Below are 23079 nucleotides of genomic sequence, written 5' to 3' on the forward strand. Positions count from 1 at the left end.
TCCCTTTGTCACCTGGGGAACAAGGACACACACTTTGCCGCCTCGAGGGCTGGAGCTGATGAGTGAGTTGAATGTATTCTTCCATATTTCCTACTTAGATTGTCGTCCCTTCTCCTCCCTTATCTGAGCAGTCCAACACTGAAGGTGCAGGTCCCACCCATCCCTGACCAATCCACACCCCGCTCTAGAACTTCAGGTGGGTGGTTCTCAGTTTGCTCTCTTGCTGTTGAAACCAAGGCCATTTTCTGTGACTTTGGTCCAGAGCACTGGCCTTTTTAAAATCAATGTTGATGTGGGTTTAACTAAATTAACATGTCCACCTTTGATGCACCCTCTGGGAAAGGTCCACACTGGAGTCCCAGGCCCTACGCGGGTGCTGAGGGTCCCTTGAGTAAGGAGCTCATCTGGAGGGGATGGTGGAGAAAGGCAGAGGCAGCTCAGGGAGAGGGGAGGTGTCAGCTGGTGGAGATAGCAGCATGGTGCCTCTTTTCTTTCTGTCTTTTATATGTTTATTTTAAAGAGAGAAGAAGGGAGAGAGAGAGAAACATTGATTTGTTGTTCCACTTATTTATATGCTTTCATTAGTTGATTCTTGTATGAGCCCTGACTGGGGATTGAACCTGCAACCTTGGCCTATGGGGACGATGTTCTAACAGAGCTCCTCTGCCAAAGCCTCTTTTATTTTTAGGCCACAGATGCACCAGCTAAGTGTGTGTCAGCCTGACTCTGGCAAGGAGCCGAGGCATTCCCTGCGCCGGACCAGCTCCCTAGTTCCTGGAGGATCCCGAGGTTGGACCAACTGTCCAGGAACCAAGAGGTCCCAAGAGTCACAGTCACTTGGGATGATGAGGGCCAGGCTATCCCCAAGCCAGGACAGGAAAAGTGGGCAAAGAGGGGCACCTGGGCCTCAGACCTTCCTCTAGGCTTGGCCCAGCTTGCCAAGCTAACGGGTGTCAGCTGCCGCGATTCAGGGGCCCCGGGTGAAGGGGCAGAACTAGGTCATCTGTGAGCTGTCCTGGGGCTCTGAGGAGCCTGCCCCCCACCTCCATGTGTGCCGGCGTTCTTTGCTCATTTATTTTCAGAGTGGGCAAGTAGATTTGAAATGCTCCTTCTGAATGTTTGCCCCCGGGGGAATGTAAGGCTTATAAATCATGCAGCACATTAAGGACTGGGGCCATACTGGCTTGTCCAGTCTGGGAGGCTCCAAGCCACCACATGGGCCCTGGGTAAATATTGCCCTGCCGCTTGCTGCTCTGAGGGCAAGCGTCTCTGAGCCTTTAGAGCCCCCAAATATAACATAGGGCACTGAGCCTCTCCTCGCCACCCACAGGGCAGCCATGGAGAGTAGGTGTCCTGTCCACAGTGCTGTCTCAGCCCTCCCCTTGGGCATCACTGTCCTTGCTCATGGCCTCACTGACTCTCAGAGCCCATCAGCCTTTTCTAAACATGGACTTCATAGCAGCAAAGACTGATGGTAATTCCACGCTGCTTGGGGGGGGGGGGGGTGCAGGTGGAGAAAGGACCCAGTTCCATTGACATCAAGTGGGCCGTTGGGTGACGTCAGTGAGTGCATCTCACTCTGTCCTTAGATTATCTGGGTGGGCTGTCTCTCTCTCTCTCTCTCTCTCTCTCTCTCTCTCTCTCTCTCTGGTGAGAAGCATCAACTTATAGTTGAGGCACTTTAATTGTTCATTGGTTGCTTCTCATACATTCCTTGACCGGGGGGCTACAGCCAAGCCAGTGACCTTTGGGCTCAAGCCAGCAATGATGGGGTCATGTTGATCTTGCACTCAATCTGGTGACCTTGGGGTTTAAAATCTGGGACCTCAAGGTCCCAGGTTGATGCTCTATCCACTGAACCACCACCAGTCAGGCTGGGTGAGCTCTCTTAAAGGTGAGCTACTTTTATATCTGAGGCAGTTTGCAATTTTCCCTTCAGCTTCACTTCCCCTGAGCAGAAAGGGGGTCTCTGGATGCCAGAAATATCCCATCTCCCAGGATTTGTGCCTAGGGTAGTGGCACTGCCTTATTCCTTAGCCCTCTGCCAAGACCCCTCAGACCACCTCTGAGCTCCTGGGCAACCAAGTCACCAGTCAAGCCTAACTCAGGTGTGGGAGGACCATCCTCTCTTGAGCTACCTCAACCCCAAGTGGAAGTCACACCACAGCTCTGGGGTGCCCTCTCTTGGTGTGGTGGCAGATGATGGGCCTCCACACCCCACAGCCTTCTGAATGGCTACTGCTGAGCCTAAAGCAGGAATGATTTCAGTTAGGCACAGGGAGAAGGGTGGGTGTTAAAACGGATGATCAAATGATCGAACAGTGAGTTCTCTGCAGAGGAGTGGGTGGGTCTGGCTGGAAGCAGGGGGCGGGGGGGGACGACCATGTAACCTTTGTGGTGTTCCCATCCCCCATGCCATCTCTCAAGCTCTGGGAGGCAGTGACCTCACGCTATTCTCTATCATAATATTTACCAACAGCACTGCAATTGAGCCAGGCAGCTTGGCAATTATAATCATGTTATCATTATTGCTGATAATTCTGATCATAAGCATAAATTATAAACAGGAGCGGGGCACAGCGGGTAGGAGCAGAGAGGCAGGAACACCTCCGGGAGGGCATAGGGGGGGTTGCTGAGACTGGCTTCCCTCCCACTCAACCGCTCCCACCTTGCTCCTGTTTCTGGCCAAGGCCAAGTGTCCCCTCCAGAGCCTGGCCCAGGGATACTGAGAGCTGCAGGTGGCCTTTCCCTGCCAGGGTTCTGGGGCATCCTGGCTACCTCACACAGCCCCATTCTGCCTCACAGAAACTATTAAGGCCCAATTATTACAGAGACAGTCGTTCCAAATTGATCTTTCAGTTACTCCACAGCTGCAACCATGGAGACGGCCCCAGCTCAATTACATGCCTCTCGCTGTTCTTGAAAGATTCCAGGGGACAGAACAGGAGGAGGAGGCAGAGAGCAGAGACAACGCTGCCTGAGGTTCGAGGAGAGAGAGAGAGACGCAGAGAGCAATGGGCACGGAGACCTCCCAGTGACAGAGACAGAGCCCCGGGGACAGAGAGAAATGACAAACCCGAGACAGCTGGGAGAGCTAAAGGCTCAGAGAGAGATGACAGTAAGCATTACAGGAAAGATGGAGCTCACTTAGAGAGACAAAGACAGAGACAATCAAGAGAGACAGCTAGGATCAAACACGGAGAGAATATGGGAGGAGAGACAGAGGCCAAGGCAGAAACAAGGACATAGAATCAGACCCATGCACACATTTGCTGGAGAGAGCTACCTAAAAAGAGCAACGAACAGATGGAGAGAAATAGAAAATGAGTCCAACAAGTCACCTGAGGGCAGACAGATGAATCCCATTTTCTTTCATTCATTCATTCATTCATTCATTCATTCATTCATTCATTCAGCAAATGTTTGTAAAGCCCTACTGTATACCAGGCTAAATGCTGGGGACACCAAGATGTACAAGGACTACACCCCCTGCTTGTGCCTTCACATGAGCTTAGAGTTCAGTGGGTAAATTAGACAGGGAGCAAATAATTGCTCACCCAATGTAAAAGTTAGACCAGGCCAAGTGTTCAGAGTTCCGAAGGATCTCTGAAACCTTGATGGGATCGGTGGCTGTCAGTGCAGTGAGAAGGACTGAGATCTGAAGGATGAGGACCTAACCTCATGGGGCAGGAAGGGAACTGGGTTTAGAAGGACTATGTGTGCAAAGACACTGTACGAAGGCCCGCTTTTACTCACTGATGCAAAAGCAAGGACTTGGGCCATGGCCTGGGCCAGACCTCTCCTCGGAGGGCGGCGGATATGGAAGGCTGGTGTGGGAGAAAGGGAAACTGGTATGATGTCTTCCCCTGGGTTGAGGGGGGTGCAGCAGGGCCCTGGGTTCTCAGAAAATCCTGGGTTGGGAGAGAACTATTTTAGCAGATGCAGGGGCCCAGAACTAGTGAGTCTTTGGCATGGAAGCTGTAGTCCGGTTGGTTCACCATTCCCTCCTCAGCTGAACTGGGTACCTACTCTGGTTCTAATAATACCAGGGGCCTCTTCTGCTGGCCAGAGTGCCCAGGTGCAGGCTGGGGGTATACAACACTGGGTAGGGAGGGGGCGTTTTGGTGTGGGATCAGGGCCCTACCATCTCAGGGCCAGTCTGGCAGCCTGTGACAGAGGAGCCAGCATCAAGTGCCCAATGGCACAGGGATGTGGCCGTGGGCCAGTACTGCGCGGCTGTGTGGTTAGACTACACATACCAGAGCCTGAACAGTTCTCCGGAAACATAAAGGCCAGTAGGCTCTAAACTTGAGTGTGGATCAAAAGGAGCTGGGGACTCTGTCCTTTCTTTAAAAAAATTTTATTGTATTGACATGGTTTCAAGTATCCCACTCGAATAACACCCCAAACACCCACATCATGCCCTCCCATGCCCCATGCAGTCTCTTTCCATTCCCATTGCACCCCCTCTGTACTCTGTTCTAAAACGCAAAGTCCCAGACCTCCCCCTACCCCTCGTGTCTGGACCTGCGCTCTTAACAAGCACCCAAAGTGAGAAAACTGAGGCCCAGGTTCCCCCAAAGTCAGTAGCTGAGCTGAGATGGAAAATGCTCCCACTTGACCCCCAATTCTGGCTCATCCCCTGGCCACACCTGGTCCTTGTCCCTGCTGCCCGAGGCTACTCCCCAGGACTCGGGCGGAACTTACTGCAGGCCTTGTGCTATGATAGAAACCCCTTCTGCAGATGAGAAAGGCTCAGAGAAGAAACCACCCCAAATGATGTGCCTAAGTTTCAGCTTCCAGCAGGGAAAAGGTATCTGGGGGCCTTTGTGTCCCTTCTCCCCTGACCTTCCACCGAGACACGCTCCAAGCTGAAGTCACCCCAAAGTTTTCCAACAGACCTTGGTCTTTTCCAACAGTGTCTGGGGGAGTTGCGTCGAAAGTGCTTTACCCTTGTGTTTCCTTTTCTGGCCCTGAAGTTCTAAATCTTCACTAATTAAAACTAAATTCGCTTAGCAGAGCAGCTGCCTGGGACTTGCTAGAAAACCAAGCCTGCTGGTTCCTTCCAGGGGTGGGGGTTGGGCCCAGGTGAGTGGCTGGAAGTGCTGGGCCTGGGAAGCAGGGGCCCCTTGTAGGGGGTTCCAAGGGGTAATGACTTTGTCCCCCACTTTCCCCAGCTCCTCCCAGCTAGGGGTCACAAAGGCCTTGCAGGCCGCCTCAGTGAGTCCCACTTCTGGGTGGGACGGTGGACATCTTTAGCTCACTCTCTAACCAGAGGCACCAATCTGAGCCTATTTCTTTCACAGAATGGACAGGATGTGAGATGTTTAGCACCACGCCTAAATTACAGTAAGCATTCAATAAATGTCAGTGATCATTATTATTAGTATTTTCCATGTCTGCTCTGAGCAGCTCTCAGAGGAACTAGCAGATGAAGGGGTTCCGGAGGGCAGCCAGACCCTCTCCTGCTCCCACCCCTGCAGCCCTCGCTTACCTTCTGAATGGGCTGAGTCTCTATGCAAAAATCTATTGTAAAAAGGCTCTGGGGCATAAAAAGGGTTGGAAAATTACCCCCCCCCCCAGACCTGCATTGCTTAATATGTAGCTACTAGTCATATATTAAAGTCTGTCTTATCCAAATTGAGATGTGTTGTGAGTATAAAATTGACACTGGATCTCAAAGACTTAATACAAGGAAAAAAATATAAAATGTCTCAATTAAAAAATATATTACATGTTGAGGCCCTGGCCAGTTGGCTCAGTGGTAGAGTGTCGGCCCAGCGTGTGGAAGTCCCGGGTTCAATGCCCGGTCAGGGCACACAGGAGAAGCACCCATCTGCTTCTCCATTCTTCCCCCTCTCCTTTCTCTCTATCTCTCTCTTCCCCTCCAGCAGCCAAGGCTCCAGTGGAGCAAAGTTGGCCCAGGCGCTGAGGACGGCTCCATGGCCTCTGACTCAGGTGTTAGAATGGCTCCGGCTGCCTCAGAGCAGCGCCCCAGATGGGCAGAGCACCACTCCCTGGTTAGCATGCCGGGTGAATCCCGGTTGGGCGCATGCGGGGGTCTGTCTGACTGCCTCCCTGCTTCTAACTTCAGAAAAATACAAAAACAAACAAACAAACAAAAATATTACATGTTGAAATGAGCACATTTTGGATAGATTGGGTTAATTAAAACACTGTAGATCATTAACATTAATTTCACCTATTTTTTTTTTTTTTTTTTTTTTTTTACTTTTTTAACATGGCTACTAGGAAATTTAAATTTTCCTCTGTGGCATGCATTTGGGGCTCATGTCCTATTTCTTCTGGCCAGCACTGCTCTACTACTCACCAGGGACGACCCCAGGGCCTGCGGCGCTGGGCTGTAATCCTACCCATGCCCTAAGGGAAGACCTCCCTGTGTCCAGCTTGGCCCCATGCCAACTTGTCCAAGTGCATGAAATCCCAACACTAAGGGATTTCTTTTTTGGATTCCAGAAGGCTTGGAGGACTCTAAGAGGTTACTCTGCTTATCAAATATGCCCCAGTGAGGGAAATGATTTCTGTCTTTAGCAGCCTGGACAAGTCATGGAGTCAAAGGTCCAGGAAAACAGAGCCCAGGCAGGGGAGGAGAGGACACTCCAGGAGGCCTGGGGGACGGCTCTTCATGGAGGGAGGGAGTTGGAGATCTGGGTCACAGACTCTGCGGCCCCCAAGGAAGTCTGTCACCTACACTTTGCTCTTTTGTGGCCCCCTCCCCCGACATCACTTGAGCACCTTGGCTCAGGACATTTAACATCTAGGCTGCCGAGTCTATGGCCACCTGGTCTGCCCTTGTTTCACGGATCCAGCATGCTGCCTTGAAAGCATATTTCCAAACAGTGAATATTATTTTCCCTCTGGTTTCCATGATGGAATAGGAGACGTGCTGCTCTGAGAATAGTTGTTGATTCCAGAAGCTATTTGTCTCATTTTTAAAGGATAAACAGCAATTACCAGATAAAATCATACTCCTGAAAATACAAGGGAAGCCACAGAGATGGTAAAAAGGATTGGCAGGTGGGGATGGGAGTCCTGAGGTCCACCCCTGACACTCACCCCTACTGCTGTGGGTCAGTCCTTCACCTCTCGATACTGTAGTCTGCTTATCCAAAAGATGAGGGCACTGGGTTCCCTGTCCTCACTTTTGGTCCCCTATGGCCCCATACAGGGCAGTACAGGCCAAGGCTCCCTCTGGGTTTGCCCTGATGTTCAGAGAAAGACGGGGATGGTTGGGCTGTCCCTCTACCTGACCTCCCATTTGTGGAGTCTTACCATCAAGGAACAAGGAGCCAGAATTGGCCCAGAATCATGGGAAAAGAAAGTATGCATGAAGGAGGTCAGGGATTCAGGACTGGGCCCAAACCCCAAGGGAGCAAGGTGCCGAGTCCAGATGGGCAGTTCTCCCTGGTGGCCCGTCTGCTGGTCAGTGAACCTGGAACACACACGCTGGGCCAGGAGGAAGAGACCAGCTCCTGCTCTGGGCATTCCTGTGCTGATGGAGAACCAGGACACCCAGGTTCATGCTCATTCACTTTTGCAAATGACCCGGCGTCCTAGCTTCCCGTCTGTGAAATGGGGACTGTGGTGCCCATCTGGTGAAGTGAACAAGAGCATCGAAAGCGCTTTGCAATGGGAGAGGTCCTGTGGCTTCAGGGCTGTTAAGATCAAGGCAGCGAGAGGAGCCTCAGTTTCCAGACCTGCATCGTGTGGGGGACCTGGCCAGGCCTGGAGGAGGCCGTGGCAGAGTCAGGGCAGGTGTGCTTCATAATACGGGTGGGAACTGAACTTGAGAAAAACACGTATGTCCACCACCTTGTCCTTAGCATTTCTACCTCCCCAGAAAGAGTTCAAGCAAAGACTCTAAGCCTGATTTCGTCCCTAGATGAAGCCAACAAATAAAAGAAATTGAGCACTACTCTTTTCCAAGTACAAGTACCCACTATGCAGTAGGCACCATGCTAAGCATTTTTCTTGTATTATATGTCATTTAATTCTCACAGCAATCTTATGAAGGCCTATCTTAGCTCCATTTTACAGATGAGGAAGCTGAGGCCCAGAAAGGCCTAGGACACACAGCCAGTGAATGTGGAGCCAGTCGTCATACTCCAGTCACATGAGGCTGAATGAGGCTTAGATGTGCCAGGCCAGGGCCTTCTGCTGTATCACCTGACTCCAGTTCTGCCTGGACAAGGTTAGGGAAAACCTGGCTGGACCCACAGGAAAGAGAGACCAGAGGCAGAAGGGTGGCAGCCACCTGAACTGTCCACGTGTATCACTGCTGCTCTGGATTCTGCCTGCAGAGGGCAGTACTGAGCACACACCAGGCCTCAAGCTCCCCCAGGTCCTTGGCTCCCCAGGCTTCTGGCTCTCTGCATAAGGACTTTGGGTCTAGAAAGCATTTTGCCCGGAAAACAGTAGCCTAGCCAGCCAGCCCTTCCTGGGATTAACTTCCCCATCCAGGTCCACTGAGGCCGTGCCTTCTACCCAGCACCTCATGGGTAGGTGTAGAAGTAATGGGCAGAACAGGGCTATGAAGCTAGTCCCAGCAGTGCCACCCACATGCCATATGTCCCTAAATGAGAGTCACTTCATCTCATTGTAAAATGAGGCCAATAGGACACCCTTTGCAGACATAGTGTAAGGAACAGAAATTTTATATGCAATTTACCCAGAGCCTAGTAGACACTTAACAAGGGTGGTCATCATCACTTTTTTTTTTTTTTTAGATTTTACTTATTCATTTTTAGAGAGAGAGAGAGAGAGAGAGAGAGAGAGAGAGAAAAGAGAGAAGGGGGCAGGAGCAGGAAGCATCAACTCCCATATGTGCCTTGACCGGGCAAGCCCAGGGTTTCGAACCAGTGACCTCAGCATTCCAGGTCGATGCTTTCTCCTCTGCACCACCACAGTCCAGGCGTCATCATCACTTTTCTCTATCATGAGGCCACACTACAGCTGAGAGGCTTCAGCAGGGGGGCTATGGAGACTCAGAGAGGTGAACTGCCTTTCCAAGGTCACACAGTTGTAAGAGGAAGAGCCAGGATTTGAATCTGAACAGTCAGACTCCTGACCTTGGTTCTTCCTCTCAACCAGGCTGCCATGCCAGGGAGGGACAGCACAGGACATGTGGGGATATAGGTCTGAGAGGGACCACAAGACAGGCTACCTCAAAATGTCCCCAAGCCTCCTGGTGATAAGGGAGATGAGAAGGTACCCCTAGAGGGCCAGGGGCAGCATAGGAATCAGAAAGTATCTGTAGCTTCATTCCCAATCCCCACTTCTCTGGCCAATACCCTCTGTGGACAAGGCAGCCAGTGGGCACAGGAGCCCCTCTGAGCTCTGCCTTGGCCAGGGCATTGCCAACATGGCCTGCCTGGGAGGAACTCACACGCTGGTGGGTTTGTGGGCTTGTCAGGTGGAGCCCTGGCCAGTCAAGGTTAACCTTTACCAAGTGCCCACTGTGTGTCCAACAGGGCCCTGGGAGACTGGGAATAGACCCTGTGGGCTTTGCTAGGACCTAGTAGATTCTCAATCTACATATGGCTCTCTCCATGTAGGCCAGGAGCTCCCTGGGGTTGGGACCTACCTGTTTGGTGTCTGTTCCCTGCAGTGTCCAGCATAGCAAGGGCCTACCTAGCACAGGGCTCAGGGCACTCCTTGGGCTGAGTTAACTTGGGTGGCCTTGGAGAGGATGGGGTGTGCTTCCTGATTCGGTAGGACACCTAGTATGGTGGGGGAAAGTGGTGGCAAGAACCAAGGCCAGGAGTTCAGGAGAAGGGCTGCCTAGAAAAGATGAGACCTGGTGTGTCCAGTTGGATCTGCTGCGACCTTGGGCATGTCACCGCCTTAACATCCCAGGGGACAAAAGGTGAAAGAGGTACTTGGGCCAAGCTACCGGGAAGATAACCTGGGCAAAACGGGAGTGACCAGCTGCACTGACTTCAGTCTCCCCAGAGGAAGCCCCGGGCCTTCGGTTGCTCCAGGCCCTGGCTTCTCCTCCTGGGATCCTCCCCGCGCCCGCTGAGTGACCTTGACCCTCTGGTCGGGTCCCTGTGCCCCTGCTTCCTAATCCACCCTGGCCAGCGCTGGGGCGATGGAGGGGCCTCGCCGGGCAGCCAGGGGGCGCCGAGGCCGCGGGCGCCCCTCCCGCAGGCCCCCCTGGTGGCGGGCGCTGGGGCGGCGCGCGCGTGGGGCGCGGAGCGCGGGGCGGGGGAGCAGAGCTCCCCCCGCGGTGCCCAGGCCGGGGCGCGGGGCGGGCCGGGCGGGCTAATCCCGTATGTAAATGGCAGCCAATGGAGGGTGGTGTTGCGCGGGGCTGGGATTAGGGCCGGGGCGAATGACTGGCAATCTTACTGGGATTACAGAACAAAGAGCCTCCCCGCGCTCCCGCTCTCGGCTCCGTTCCCCGCGCCGCGCCCCGCCCTCCGCCGCAGCCCGCGCCGGGGGTGGGGGCCGCCGAGAGCCAGCCCCCCGGCCGGCCGAGAACCCCCGCCGCGGCCCCCTCCCCGGCCCGCGTCCCGCGCCCGCCCGCCCCCGCCGCGCGCTCCGTCCCCCATTCTCCCGGATTAATTAAGGAGGCAGCGGCAGGAGGCTGCGTCCTGGCCGCGGGCCGGGGCCGGGGCGCCGCTGGCAGGAGTGCTTGGGGATCCTCCAAGGTAGGAGAAACTTTTGCGGGGGGCGGGCGCCCAGGCCCTTCTCCCCTCTCCTCCCACCCCGCTGGCCCCCGCCCCTCCCCCTCAAGGTGTTACAGAATCTGGGTCCGGCTTTTGGGTGCATTGGGAGGCACGTGACTGGGGTTATAATTCGGGCCGGGGGAGGAGAGGGATGGCCACCCCCACCTGCCCAGAGGGGGTGGGATCCGGGAGCTGTCACCCCTGGCCCTTCCGGAGGTGGGGGGCTCTCTGGGCAGGCAGCGAGCGCCCGCAGGCTGCTGCAGTTGGCGAATGAGGTCAGTTGTGCTGCCCGCGGCGGCAGGCGCCAGTGTGGGAGCTGAGGGGGCTGGGAAGGCCGCGGCCCCCGCCACTCCTCCACCTCTGCCTTCCCCGCGCTGGGCCATCCCCTGGCCCGTGCCCCCAACTCGCTTACTGAATCCACACAGCGAGTACTGCCTCAGCACAGTGGTTCCTGATGGAGTCTCTGGGGAGGGGGCTGGCCACAGGGTTGCAGCTGAACCCATGGGGATTGGGGGTGACTCAGAGGATGGCAGTGGGGAGGGGAGACAAAAGGTTCAGAGGAGCAAGTTGGGGTGCCCTATCTGTGGGCAGTTTCTGAATTCCTGCAGGTGGGCCAGGACGTCAAGCCAAGGAGGGGACACAGAGTGCTTGGTGCCCACCCCCAATCCTAAGTCCCTGGGCATGATGGACTGGATGCCTCGCCTGGGCTCTCCAGCCTCACCTGGGGCCAGGGAAAAGGGACAATGCCCTGGCCTGAGCCCAGGGAAGAGGACAACCAGACAATTGAGAGTTCTGCCCTCCTGGCCGGGCTGGATTGGGCTTGAGCTCTGGAAATCTGGCCCTGTGACCCCACTTCCCAGTACCAGACATAGGGTGGGAGGCTCCTGTGTGCCCCATCACAGTTGGGGTCAGGGAGTACACCTTGGGGGTCTCCCTGACAGGAAGGGGAAGTGCTGGCCTTGGATGGAGTAGGGTTTGGGGCTGCCCCGGGATTGCCCTGGGGCTGGTAGCAGGGTGAAGGGCTGTCTGGGCAGCTTCTAGAGGAGCGGGCATTTGCCGGGGCTTCCTTTACTGAGCATTGCAGAAGGAAGGGGTGGCCAGAAGCTGCTCACACCCCTCTAGTCATCTTCTTCCTCTGGGTATTTGGTGACCTCGTGTCTGCGACTGCTCACTCCTTGGCACTGGCCTTGGGCCTTGGGGTTTAGGAGTGCCTCAGAGCAGCCCGTTTGTTTCAGCAGTGTCATTCCCAAAGGGAAAGGGCACCGACATTGATTATCTATTCGGAGCAGGAGGTGGTGTCTGGGAGGCTGCTGGCTGCTGGCTGGGAGGGGCTGGGCATAGGACAGCAAGGATGGAGTCAGCCACCCAGTACAGGGCCTGGGAGGGTGTGAGGTAGACTCTGACCTCTTCTGAACAGGAACGGGGGGGGGGGGGGGGGGGGCAAGGAACAGACCCTGCACCAAGGCAATAGGATGTCAGAATCCCCGACCTGCTTTTGGGATGTGGAAGGCTTAAGACCACACCCCATTCTGGAGCCTGCTCTGAGGGTGACCTAGAAAGTCTCCACTCTGACTCACGGTCCCAGAGAGCTCCATCAGAGGAAACGAGGAAGGGTTGGAACTCTGTGGCCAGTCATTCAAAATGTGGGAGAACTTGGGGCTGGAGATTGCAGAACTGAGTCTCAAAGGCAGCATTTTAGGCACGCACGTAAGATGTTGGAGGAAGGGACATTTATTGCAATGTGCTAATCACAGGTACTTTATTTATGTGCTCATTTAAGGCAGTCTCCCAGAGCCAGGCTAGCCCCTACAGGGGCAGGTAGTCAGTGCTTGGTGCTTAGAAATAGTCGGGAAGGCAGATGTTCTTACAGCTCCCCTATCTCCGGCATCCAGCATGGCCACAGTTTGGTAGAGGACCGTTTGTCAGAGGCCCGGGGTGAGGATCTCAGGATGACATGATGATGGGTGACGGTTTGGGGTGTCCATGTCCTAAGTGTGACTCTAGAAACACAGACCACATCTCCTGTTCCATCCTCATTCTCGGTTCTGGTTCATGTCCTCTGTCGACCTGTAGCTTCCTTGGGTACACTCATTGAATCCTGAAGTTTTCCTGAATAGCCTTTGCACATATTCTTCCTCTGACCTGGAAGACTCTTCTTAAGCTTCCCCTAACGGGGATCGGTGGTTTCCTTTAATGGCCCTCCCTAGCTAGGGTTGGGGGAATGCAGGAGTTGTAGAGTTTGTCTTTTTCCTCTCCTTGGGACAGAGCTAGCTTTCATGTCCTTAGGGCTGGCCAAAGTGCTGCCTACCTACCTCTCTGTCCCAACATTGATCTCACTCAAAAGTTAAAGGGCCATCTCCTCAGTTGCCCTAGAGATAGGGCAGGGACTGAGGCTTGCTTTTGATTCCTTGGTGCCCCAGGGTTGGTGCCCAAATACTTGTTGAATGGCTACTTGAGTGAATGAAGTTCTCCTTGGCCCACATTGCTAAGCAGTCTCTCTCCCGTTGTTCCTAAATTTCTATCTCTGGGACAGGACCCCACAATGTTAGGAATCCCGGGTTCTTTCTCTGAGCTTCCTGTTTCCTGTCCTCCCAAGGGCTCCCTCTTTCCCCATTAACCCAGTCTGTGTCTTCCTCCGAACCTGAGCCTGGGGCTTTGTTCCCCAAGTGTCATCTGTCCTACTTCTTTCAGCCCTCCGACTCTTGGCCACTCATGAGCATCTCTCTCTTTGATACCAGGCAGCCAGGGACACAGGTCCTTTGGGACAAGCCAGGAGTATGTGCCGAGCACCATGCAGCCTGCAGAGAGGCCTTGAGCGGTACCCAGGAACAAGACCTGCGGGGGTTAATTCCAGAGAGCAGAGCAGGAGCCCTGGACCTTGGGGAGATCAGAAGGGAATTCCCAACAGGAATTCATAAGCAGGGGTGGAGTGGTGGAAAGGGTTAGTTAGTCTGTGTGGGAGGAGAAGGTGATCCTGGTTAGAAGACAGTGGGATGTCACCCTGTCAGTGGTGTGGAGATTTCTGTGTGTAGTTGTTGGGGGCTTCAGGTGGGTCTCAAGGGGAGCCAGCCCCTTCGCTGGGCGCCCGGGTTCCTAATTTGCAGGGATGTCTGCTGGGACTGTCTGTGATCCTAACACTCACTGGGGTTGGTACTCTGTCATTTCAAACTTGGTGCTGTGGGTCACAGTGATGACAGGGAAGAGGCTCAGAGCCCTGGGGGGAGGCTGGTGCCCGGAGCTGAGCCCTTGATCTCTGACTTAGATTTCCTGAACGAGCTGGTGAGGTTGTACTTTGTCCATACCAGGCTTGGGGTGACCGGTGGGGGTGTCTCAGGCAAAGAGCAGAACTCGCCTTCCTCTTGGGTCGAAGCTTATAGCTCGGCTGACCCAGAGCTATTTGTGTGCCCACCTGTCTCCCTCCTTCAGGACCACCTGCTTTAGGTTGCCAGATTTAGCTAATAAAAATAGGGCTGCCCAGTTAAATTTGGATTTTAGACAAGCCAGCAATTTTCAACCAGTGTGCCGTGGCGCACTGGTGTGCCGCAAGAAAATTTTTTTTCTTTTAAGAGTTTTTAAAATATGCAATACCTGATTATTTAGTCAGGGGTACGGACTTCTTTTCCCTGAAACTCTCAAATAAAAAAAAAAAAATAACACAGCCAATACAACAAAAGCTGTCTGGTGTGGTGTGAATGACTCAAAATTACACCTTTCTTTTTGGTCAGATTGGTGAAAAATATAACTTATTTTGTGGTGTGTCGTAGAATTTATTTTTTTTTTTGTACTTTTCTGAAGCTGGAAACGGGGAGAGACAGTCAGACAGACTCCCGCATGCGCCCGACCGGGATCCACCCGGCACACCCACCAGGGGCGATGCTCTGCCCACCAGGGGGCGATGCTCTGCCGCTGGGGGGGGCGCTCTGCCACGACCAGAGCCACTCTAGCGCCTGGGGCAGAGGCCAAGGAGCCATCCCCAGTGCCTGGGCCATCTTTGCTCCAATGGAGCCTTGGCTGCGGTAGGGGAAGAGAGAGACAGAGAGGAAGGAGGGGGTGGGGGTGGAGAAGCAAGTGGGCGCTTCTCCTATGTGCCCTGGTTGGGAATCGAACCCAGGTCCCCCGCACGCCAGGCTGACGCTCTACCGCTGAGGGCCGCCGTAGAATTTTAATAATTAGTTTATGTGTGCCATGAGGTGGAAAAGGTTGAAAATCACTGAGATAAGCAACGGATAAGATGGTATTGGGGACATAATTTACTTTAAAAACTTACTCATTGCTTCTCTGAAGTTCGGACTGAACCCGAGTCTTCTTGTCTGGCAGTTCCGGCCTCTGGGCTCTGTGACTGTTGGGCTGCGGAGGGGCTCAGGGTGTGGCCAGGGCCTGGAGCTGGGGTCAAGGCTTTGGGTATGATCTAGAGCAGGGGAGTCAATCTTTTTATACCTACCGCCCACTTTTGTATCTCTGTCAGTAGTAAAATTTTCTAACTGCCCACCGGTTCCACAGTAATGGTGATTTATAAAGTAGGGAAGTAACTTGACTTTATAAAATTTATAAAGCAGAGTTACAGCAAATTAAAGCATATAATAATAATTACTTACCAAGTACTTTATGTCGAATTTTCGCTAAGTTTGGCAGAATAAATCTTTATAAAACTTACTATAGTTAAATCTATATTTTTATTTATACTTTGGTTGCTCCGCTACCGCCCACCATGAAAGCTGGAACGCCCACTAGTGGGCGATAGGGACCAGGTTGACTACCACTGGTCTAGAGTGAATGTGAATCGAGCAACTTTGATTCTGATTTCATCTGCGGGCATTCCCTAGCCTGTGGTCCAAGGTCCAGATCTCCTGTTAGACTTGGAGGTGTGGGGGCTCAGGGTCCCCACTCTGGGCAGCCCTGGTTTTGTCTTCTGTGCCATTGTGGTCCATAGTGCACATTAAGAGATGTGGGGAGGGGGAATATCTTGTCAGAAACCAAATCAGGATTTGCAGACAAGCTTTGCAGAGCTAGGCCTGCACACGGGGAGGTGTTGCTCTGATGCCTGCCTTCAGGGGTTCAGGGTTCCTGGAGCCCCTTGGAGGGGAGGTTTTAAGAGGCTGTCCCTTTGGAGCAGGGGTCAGGAACCTATGGCTCGCGAGCCAAATGCGGCTCTTTTGATGGCTGCATCTGGCTTACAGACAAATCTTTAATAAAAAGTATAATAACATTAAAAATATAAAACATTCTCATGTATTACAATCCATTCATTTCCTACCGCTCATGTTCATGGTTGCGGGTGGCTGGAGCCAATCACTGCTGTCCTCTGGGACAACACCAAATTTTTATTGGATAATGCGTCATGTACACAGGTCGTTGTATGGCTCTCACGGAATTACATTTTAAAATATGTGACGTTCATGGCTCTCTCAGCCAAAAAGCTTCCTGACCCCTGCTTTGGAGGGAGGCCAGGTGAGTACAGCATTATGGATGCTGGGAACTGCTGTTCCCCGGCACCATGCTGCTATTGTGGTGGGACCCCCCTCAGGAACACCTCCCCCCGTGCTATGCTGAAGCCCCTGGAATGGGGGGGAGGCTTGATCAGTAAGTGAGGCAGGGTGGGCTCTCATGGCCCACGCTCCCTCTTCCCCACTTCAGGCATATGCTCATGATAACCTCTGTCCTATCTGAGCCCCAAGGTGGTGCTGTGGTTTGGGAGGCTCAGTGTTACATGATGGGGACTTCACAGCCACTAATGGGTATGTGGGTCACCCCTGTATAAGTCTGGAGTGGATACAGGCAGGGGAGCCAGAGGTGAGTAATCCCAGCTTGAGGACCGGGGTCCTGGGCCTCTCATAGGCACGTACTAGGCTGTGGTTGGGGAGGGCGAGGGAGCTGTGAGCTGGAGCAGCTGGGCCCTCCTCCTTCCTGGGCTCGTAGCTGGAGGAGACCCTGCAGGCTACTTCTCTCCTGGAGACTTCAGTGACGCCAGGCCTGTTTGCTAGCAGGGGTATAGTGGAGTCTCAAGGTACATTTTCTGGCTGCTGACAAACCTCTGTTGTACATGGGGGGGGGGGGGTCTTTCTCCATCTATCTATCGACCTGTCAATCCACCAGGCAGTGAGAAGCTTGCATAGGTGCCAGATCTCTGGGGTCCAGGCTGGGGCATCCAGCCTCAAGCTGTCAGCTAGGAGGGGCTCACACAGTATATATGTTGCTGAGAGACAATGGACAGCCAGGGAAATGCCCACATCGTAAGCTGGCCATCCAAGGAGCTCAACCAATGCACACGCTTACACATAGCCCAGCCCCTGGCAAGACAGAACATTCCGTCTTCCCCAAAAGTTCCCTCGAGCCTGTTTGTAGCCAGCCCCCTTGCTCCTCTCAGCCCTTTGCAACCGCTGGTCTGTTTTTTTGTCCCTATAGCATCGTCCAGAGTGTCACATAAATGCGATCACACAGTATGCAGCCTGTCTGGCTTTGTTCACTGGGTGTACTGCACCTCTCCTGTTGAATCAGGGGCTGGTTCCTTTTGGTTGCTGAGTAGTATTCCATTGTCTGGATCTGCCACATGGCTCCACCGCTTTCTTGGGGTGGAGATCCAGCACACCCCGCTTGCCAAGCCCTGCTTGAGCTGAGGACCACCCAGAGGAGGGGGTGCCTTTCTCTCATTTTCACAAAATCCCCACCTGCACCCCATCCCCACCCCCATTAAGAGCTGACCTGAACCTGGAGATATGCATGCCTCTGTCCGCAGAGCTGGAATTTCATCCTCCGGTTCTAGTGACTCACATATACAGTGAACCCCGGATGAAATTACACCTGCCTGCGGCTGCCCTCAGGGCTGGATCCTCCGCCATGCAGGTGGGCTCCTGAAACCATCCTGCTCTGGGGCCAGGACAGCTGGGGGCCTGGGGCGGCCCTGGAGGAGGAGGCACTGTCTGTGCCCTAGGCTGTCTTGCCCATCTCTATGCCCCACTCCTCTAGGAGCTAAGGGGTCTCTAAGCCATGTGTCTCTGGTCTCTATCCTATAGCTTGTTAGCCTGGGGTGGAAATCCTGTCTTTTCTTGAAACAAAGGCAGGACTTCTGGGGGTAGGGAAGGAGAACTCATGAGCATGATTTAGGGTCAGACAGCAGGGCTGTGTGACTTACAGTGAGTGACTTCACGTCTCTGTGCTTCTGATTGGTCATCTATAAACCAAAGCATCTGGTATGCAGGGCCAGTGTGAGACTCAACTGGGGTAACCCAAGCTGGTGGGATTCCTCAGGCCTGGAGGGCCTGGGGGCTATCAGAGGGGAGAGCAGGAAGGGACGTGTGGGTTGGATCTCCAGCTCTGAATCCCCCTTTGAGCCATAGTAGGGCCCACTTTATCTGAGCTATCTGTTAGGGCTCTAAATAAAATGTTACCTGACAAAAACGTGTGGTTGGTCCTGTGTGAACAGTGGCCTTTCTCCTACACGTTTGTTTGAGCAGCACTGAGATTCTGGTTGGTCACAGAAGTTTCTAGTCAGGCCGATTCCAGCTCTGCCGCCTGCCTGCTGCGTGTAACGTAGCTGCCTGATCGACTGAGCCTCAGTTTGACCATCTAGAACGGGGTCCCCAAACTTTTTACACAAGGGGCCAGTTCACTGTCCCTCAGACCGTTGGAGGGCCGGACTATAAAAAAAAACTATGAACAAATCCCTATGCAGGCCCTGGCCGGTTGGCTCAGTGGTAGAGCGTCGGCCTGGCGTGCAGAAGTCCCGGGTTCGATTCCCGGCCAGCGCACACAGGAGAGACACCCATCTGCTTCTCCACCCCTCCCCCTCTCCTTCCTCTCTGTCTCTCTCTCCCCCTCCCGCAGCTAAGGCTCCATTGGAGCAAAGATGGCCCGGGCGCTGGGGATGGCTCTGTGGCCTCTGTCTCAGGCGCTAGAGTGGCTCTGGTCGCAACATAGCGACGCCCAGGATGGGCAGAGCATCGCCCCCTGGTGGGCATGCCAGGTGGATCCCAGTCGGGTGCATGCGGGAGTCTGTCTGACTGTCTCTCCCCGTTTCCAGCTTCAGAAAAATACAAAAAAAAAAAATAATAAATCCCTATGCACATTGCACATATCTTATTTTAAAGTAAAAAACAAAACGGGAACAAATACAATATTTAAAATAAAGAACAAGTAAATTTAACAAACTGACCAGTATTTCAATGGGAACTATGGGCCTACTTTTGGCTAATGAGATGGTCAATGTGCTCCTCTCATTGACCACCAATGCCCCTTCCAGAAGTACGGCGGGGGCCGGATAAATGGCCTCGGGGGGCCGCATGCGGCCCACGGGCCATAGTTTGGGGCCCCCTGATCTAGAAAGTGGAGGCCACAGTATGCAGTGGAGTCCCTGGGTGGGTGTCAGGAACAAGAGTGCCTGAGTGAAGGAAGTCCAACCAGAGATTGTCAGTCTCCTGGGGCTCGTGGCTTCCTAAGAAATGACAGCTCCCTGGGTGATAACCTCGCCTACGTGGGTGTCTTAAGAGATTTGGGTGTTTTTTTTTAACTGTTTATATGGAAGTTATTGGCTTTTCTTAATGAGCAGGGCTGCACCCAGCATGTCCTTCCCCTATACCCCACCATTACCACCCCACCCCTGTGTCCTCAAGGTCTGAACTCCTCAATCATTCCAATCCATGAGCAGAACTCGGTGGGATGCCTAGAGGGACTGTGGCAGGTCAGCCCTGTGCAGAAGGGCCCTTGGATGCTGCTTCTGGGTGGTGCCCTGAGGACCCCCACCTGCCCACCCACCCACCCAGCTTCAGGGTGGTCCTGGCGGGCTCAAAGGGGGGTCTCGTGACTGGGCCAGTCTGATGTCTCTCTCATGTTTATCCAGGAGCTGGTTTTTCAGGTGTGGCGGCTTTCAGCAGAGGCCCGGGTTGGGAGAGATAGGGCGTTTGGGAAGGAGTTAGTTGCCCCCGTCCTCCAGTCCTCCATGTGGGCCCTGGCTCAGGGCAGGTGGGCTAACCACATTCTCCCTCTGATCTTGGGCCATCCCCACCCAGGGCCAGCTGCTCCCTGAGACACTGTTCTCAATACACCTTACAGAGATGCTCTTAGTTGTCTGGGGTAGGAAGCCAATATCCTTCCTTGGGGGGTCTTTTGGCTGCCCCAGCCCTTCCCCACTTCACAGTAGGGTACCATGGAACCACCAGGACCTTTGAAGCCAGACAGACATGGGTTCAAGTCTCAATTCTATCATCAATCTGCTGTGTGGCCTCAGGCCAGCGACCACCTTTCTGAACTTCATTTGAACAAATGAGGATGGTTATCTGGTGTTGCAGGATTCTTGGGAGGGTCAGTGCGTTCAGTAAGGGGAAGCTGGTCAACATTTCAGTTAAGAGTGTCATTGTAAGGAACTGCCAAACCTGGATAGAATTTTTGTAAGAGTTTATTTGAGCCAAACAAGATCTCAGATGCTCCAGGGAATAACAGTTTGCAGTTTCTTTTATGCATTTGATATTAAGGAGGAGATGTAAGGAAGATTACACGAGGGTGGGAGAAAGCAAAAGGGGAATTGGGTTACAGGATAGTTTACGAGATCATGTGTTTGCTTGAGGGTGGTCCCCTTTAGAAGGAGGGCTCTGAAAGGGGGGCATTTCAAAGGTGTGTTAACCTAGCTGCACAGAAACAATGAACAGGTCTTGCGAAAGGCAGAGATAAGCTATTCCTAAAGTTATGTGCCTGGGAGCGTGAACCCACCGTGACCTGCCTCCTTAGGAATTTATGATCAGATCACCCTGTGAGGTTACTTTTCCTAGAATCCCTTTTTCATCCATAAGCATTTTCCTCAACTTGTCACATGATGACCCCAGAGAGGAACTGGACACACCGTCATTTCCGCTTCTGCCCATGGAGCGTGGGGTATGCTGTGCCTCAGCTTCTGCTTCTGCAGGCTGGGGAAGCCCCAGGGTAGGACTTGTCAGCGCCCCTGGCCTGTCCTCCTCTCAGCCCCTTGGAGTGTGTAATCAGGGGTTATCATGAGATGGCCGGGGCTACCCAGAGGTGTGGACCCTCTGCTTGGTTTTTAGAGAGCCTGCTCTCTGGGCAGGTGAGACAAGCCCTCTCTCTGCAGTCTGCAGGAGGTAACTTTTTTGGGGGCGCTGGAAGATGGGTGGGATTTGCACCCAGGAGTAGGCAGGGATGGGCATTCTGGAGGGGCTGGTAGGGGGGCGGCAGTGTTGATATAGTCAAATGAGCATTTCACTCCAGAAGTGTTAAAGCATCCCACAGGGACCAGCTTGGAGTATGGTGTTCGGTTTAGGTGAGGACCTTCACCTGACTTCCTCACTCCCAGGCTGGGGGTGACCAGGCCCTGCCTGTTTCTGTGCTGGCCACCATGAGCTTCCCTCAGTTTCTAGAACAGGCGTCCCCAAACTATGGCCCGCGGGCCGTATTATGTGGCCCCTTGAGGCCATTTATCTGGCCCCCTGCCGCACTTCCCGGAAGGGGCACCTCTTTCACTGGTAGTCAGTGAGAGGAGCACTGTATGTGGCGGCCCTCCAACAGTCTGAGGGACAGTGAACTGGCCCCCTGTGTAAAAAGTTTGGGGACCCCTGTTCTAGAACATACTTTGCTTTCCAGTGTGCTGTTGCTTCTCCCTAGAACACTTTTTTTTTTGTATTTTTCCGAAGCGGGGGGGGGGGGCAGACCGACTCCTGCGTGCCCACCAGGGGACAATGCTCAGCTCCTTTGAGTGTTCCTCTGCTGCAACTGGAGCCATTCTAGCGCCTGACGAGGAGTCCATGGAGCCATCCTCAGCACCCAGGCCATCTTTGCTCCCATGGAGCCTTGGCTGCGGGAGGGGAAGAGAGATAGAGAGAAAGGAGAGGGGGAGGGGTGGAGAAGCAGATGGGCGCTTCTCCTGTGTGCCCTGGCCGGGAATTGAACCCGGGACTTCCACATGCCAGGCTGACGCTCTACTGCTGAGCCAACCGGCCAGGGCCTCCCTAGACACTTTTTAATGCTCTCCGTCTGTCTATTTCACTGACCTAATTCTCACTTGCAAGTCTCATCTTGAATGCCACTTCTTCCCAGAAGCCTTCCCTGATGCCCCTTCCAATTCTGTGTTGGGGTGTCCCTCTTCTGTGTCCCTGCAGCCCCCAATCTCATGACATACTATATTCCAACTGCCCTTGGATTTATCTAGCTGTCACCTTCCGATGGGTCAGGGCCATGCTTTCTGTCCCTCCACATTCCCAGCCGCTAGCATCCAGCCTGACACAGAGAGAGCATCTAGTACAAATTTATGACGTATGATGTGAGTTAGAAGTAAGCTAGGTGTTGGGGCATTTGGGGTGGGGCCACTCTTCTGTGCCAGCTCCTACTGACTTGACCTCATTTTCCCCAGGGGCTGCCTCTGCTGGCCTGGCTGTGGCTCTCAGGCCTCCAGAGATGGGGGGGGGGGTGATGTTGGAGGGGATGTCATGTCTCCTGGGCTGGGTACAGCCCAGTTTGGGGGGGTTCCCCTCTGTGAAGGGCAGCTGGTGTGCATGGAGAGAACACAAGTGTGGCCTCAGAACAGTTAATCCCCTTGGCTATTTGGACACACACTCCTTTGTGTGTGCATGTGTGTGTATGCACATGTATGTGTGGCATTCTGGAGGCCACCAGCCATGACCGTGCCCGATAGCTAGATGTTTAGGTGACTCCTGACCACCTGCCTGGGATGAGTACTGCTCGGTATGTAGAGTTCCCTCTATTTTCATTGAGTTAGGAGTGTGTTAGGCTCCAGGTAACACACCTGACTACAGAGGCTTAGACAATGACGGGTTTATGCGTCAGGAAAAAGCTCGTGGGTGGGTGGTCGGAGGCTGGGCTGGGGGGGTGCAGTGATGCCTTCAGGGGTTCCTTTTTTCCCTAGCATGTTAGGTTTTTGTTTGGTTTTTTTAGTTTACAGTATTTTAAAATTATTTTACTTAAAGTGTACTTTTCAGTGTTCTTATATATTCACGAAGTTGTGCAACACTCACCACTGTGTAATATCAAGGTGTTTTAATCCCAAGAAGCAATCCAGACCCATTGGGTCACCCCCAGCCCCTCCCTCCTCCCCCAGCAACCACCGGTTTGCTCTCTGTCCCTGGGGTGTGCCTCTTCCGGATAGTTCATGTCAGCGTGGGCTCTGTGTCTGGCTCTTCCACTTGGCTTAATGTTCTCGAGGTTCATCCATGTTGTAGTATATGTCAAAATTTCATTGTTTTTTTTTTTTGTTTTTATTTTTTAAATTGATTTGAGAGAGAGGAATGGGGAGAGAGAGGGAGAGAGAGGCAGAGGCAGACAGGAACATTGATCTCTTCCTGTATGTGCCCTGATCTGGGATTGAGCTGGCAACCTCTGCACTTCAGGACAAAGCTCTAACCAGCCAGGGCAGGATTTCATTTTTTTTTCGTGG

General features: G+C 53.5%; 1 protein-coding gene across 4 annotated transcripts in view; it reads left to right on the forward strand.

The window, feature by feature from the left end:
* Nucleotides 1–10526: 10526 nt before the first annotated feature.
* Nucleotides 10527–23079, forward strand: part of GTF2IRD1 (GTF2I repeat domain containing 1) — a 124277-nt gene continuing 111724 nt past the window's right edge. For all 4 annotated transcript variants that reach the window (XM_066274590.1, XM_066274589.1, XM_066274592.1 and 1 more), the window contains exon 1: nucleotides 10527–10673. The gene's annotated coding sequence lies outside the window, so the exon portion shown is untranslated. The remainder of the gene's footprint in view (nucleotides 10674–23079) is intronic.

Source organism: Saccopteryx bilineata, chromosome 4 (genome assembly GCF_036850765.1).
Source record: "Saccopteryx bilineata isolate mSacBil1 chromosome 4, mSacBil1_pri_phased_curated, whole genome shotgun sequence".
NCBI classification, from domain to species: Eukaryota; Metazoa; Chordata; class Mammalia; order Chiroptera; family Emballonuridae; genus Saccopteryx; species Saccopteryx bilineata.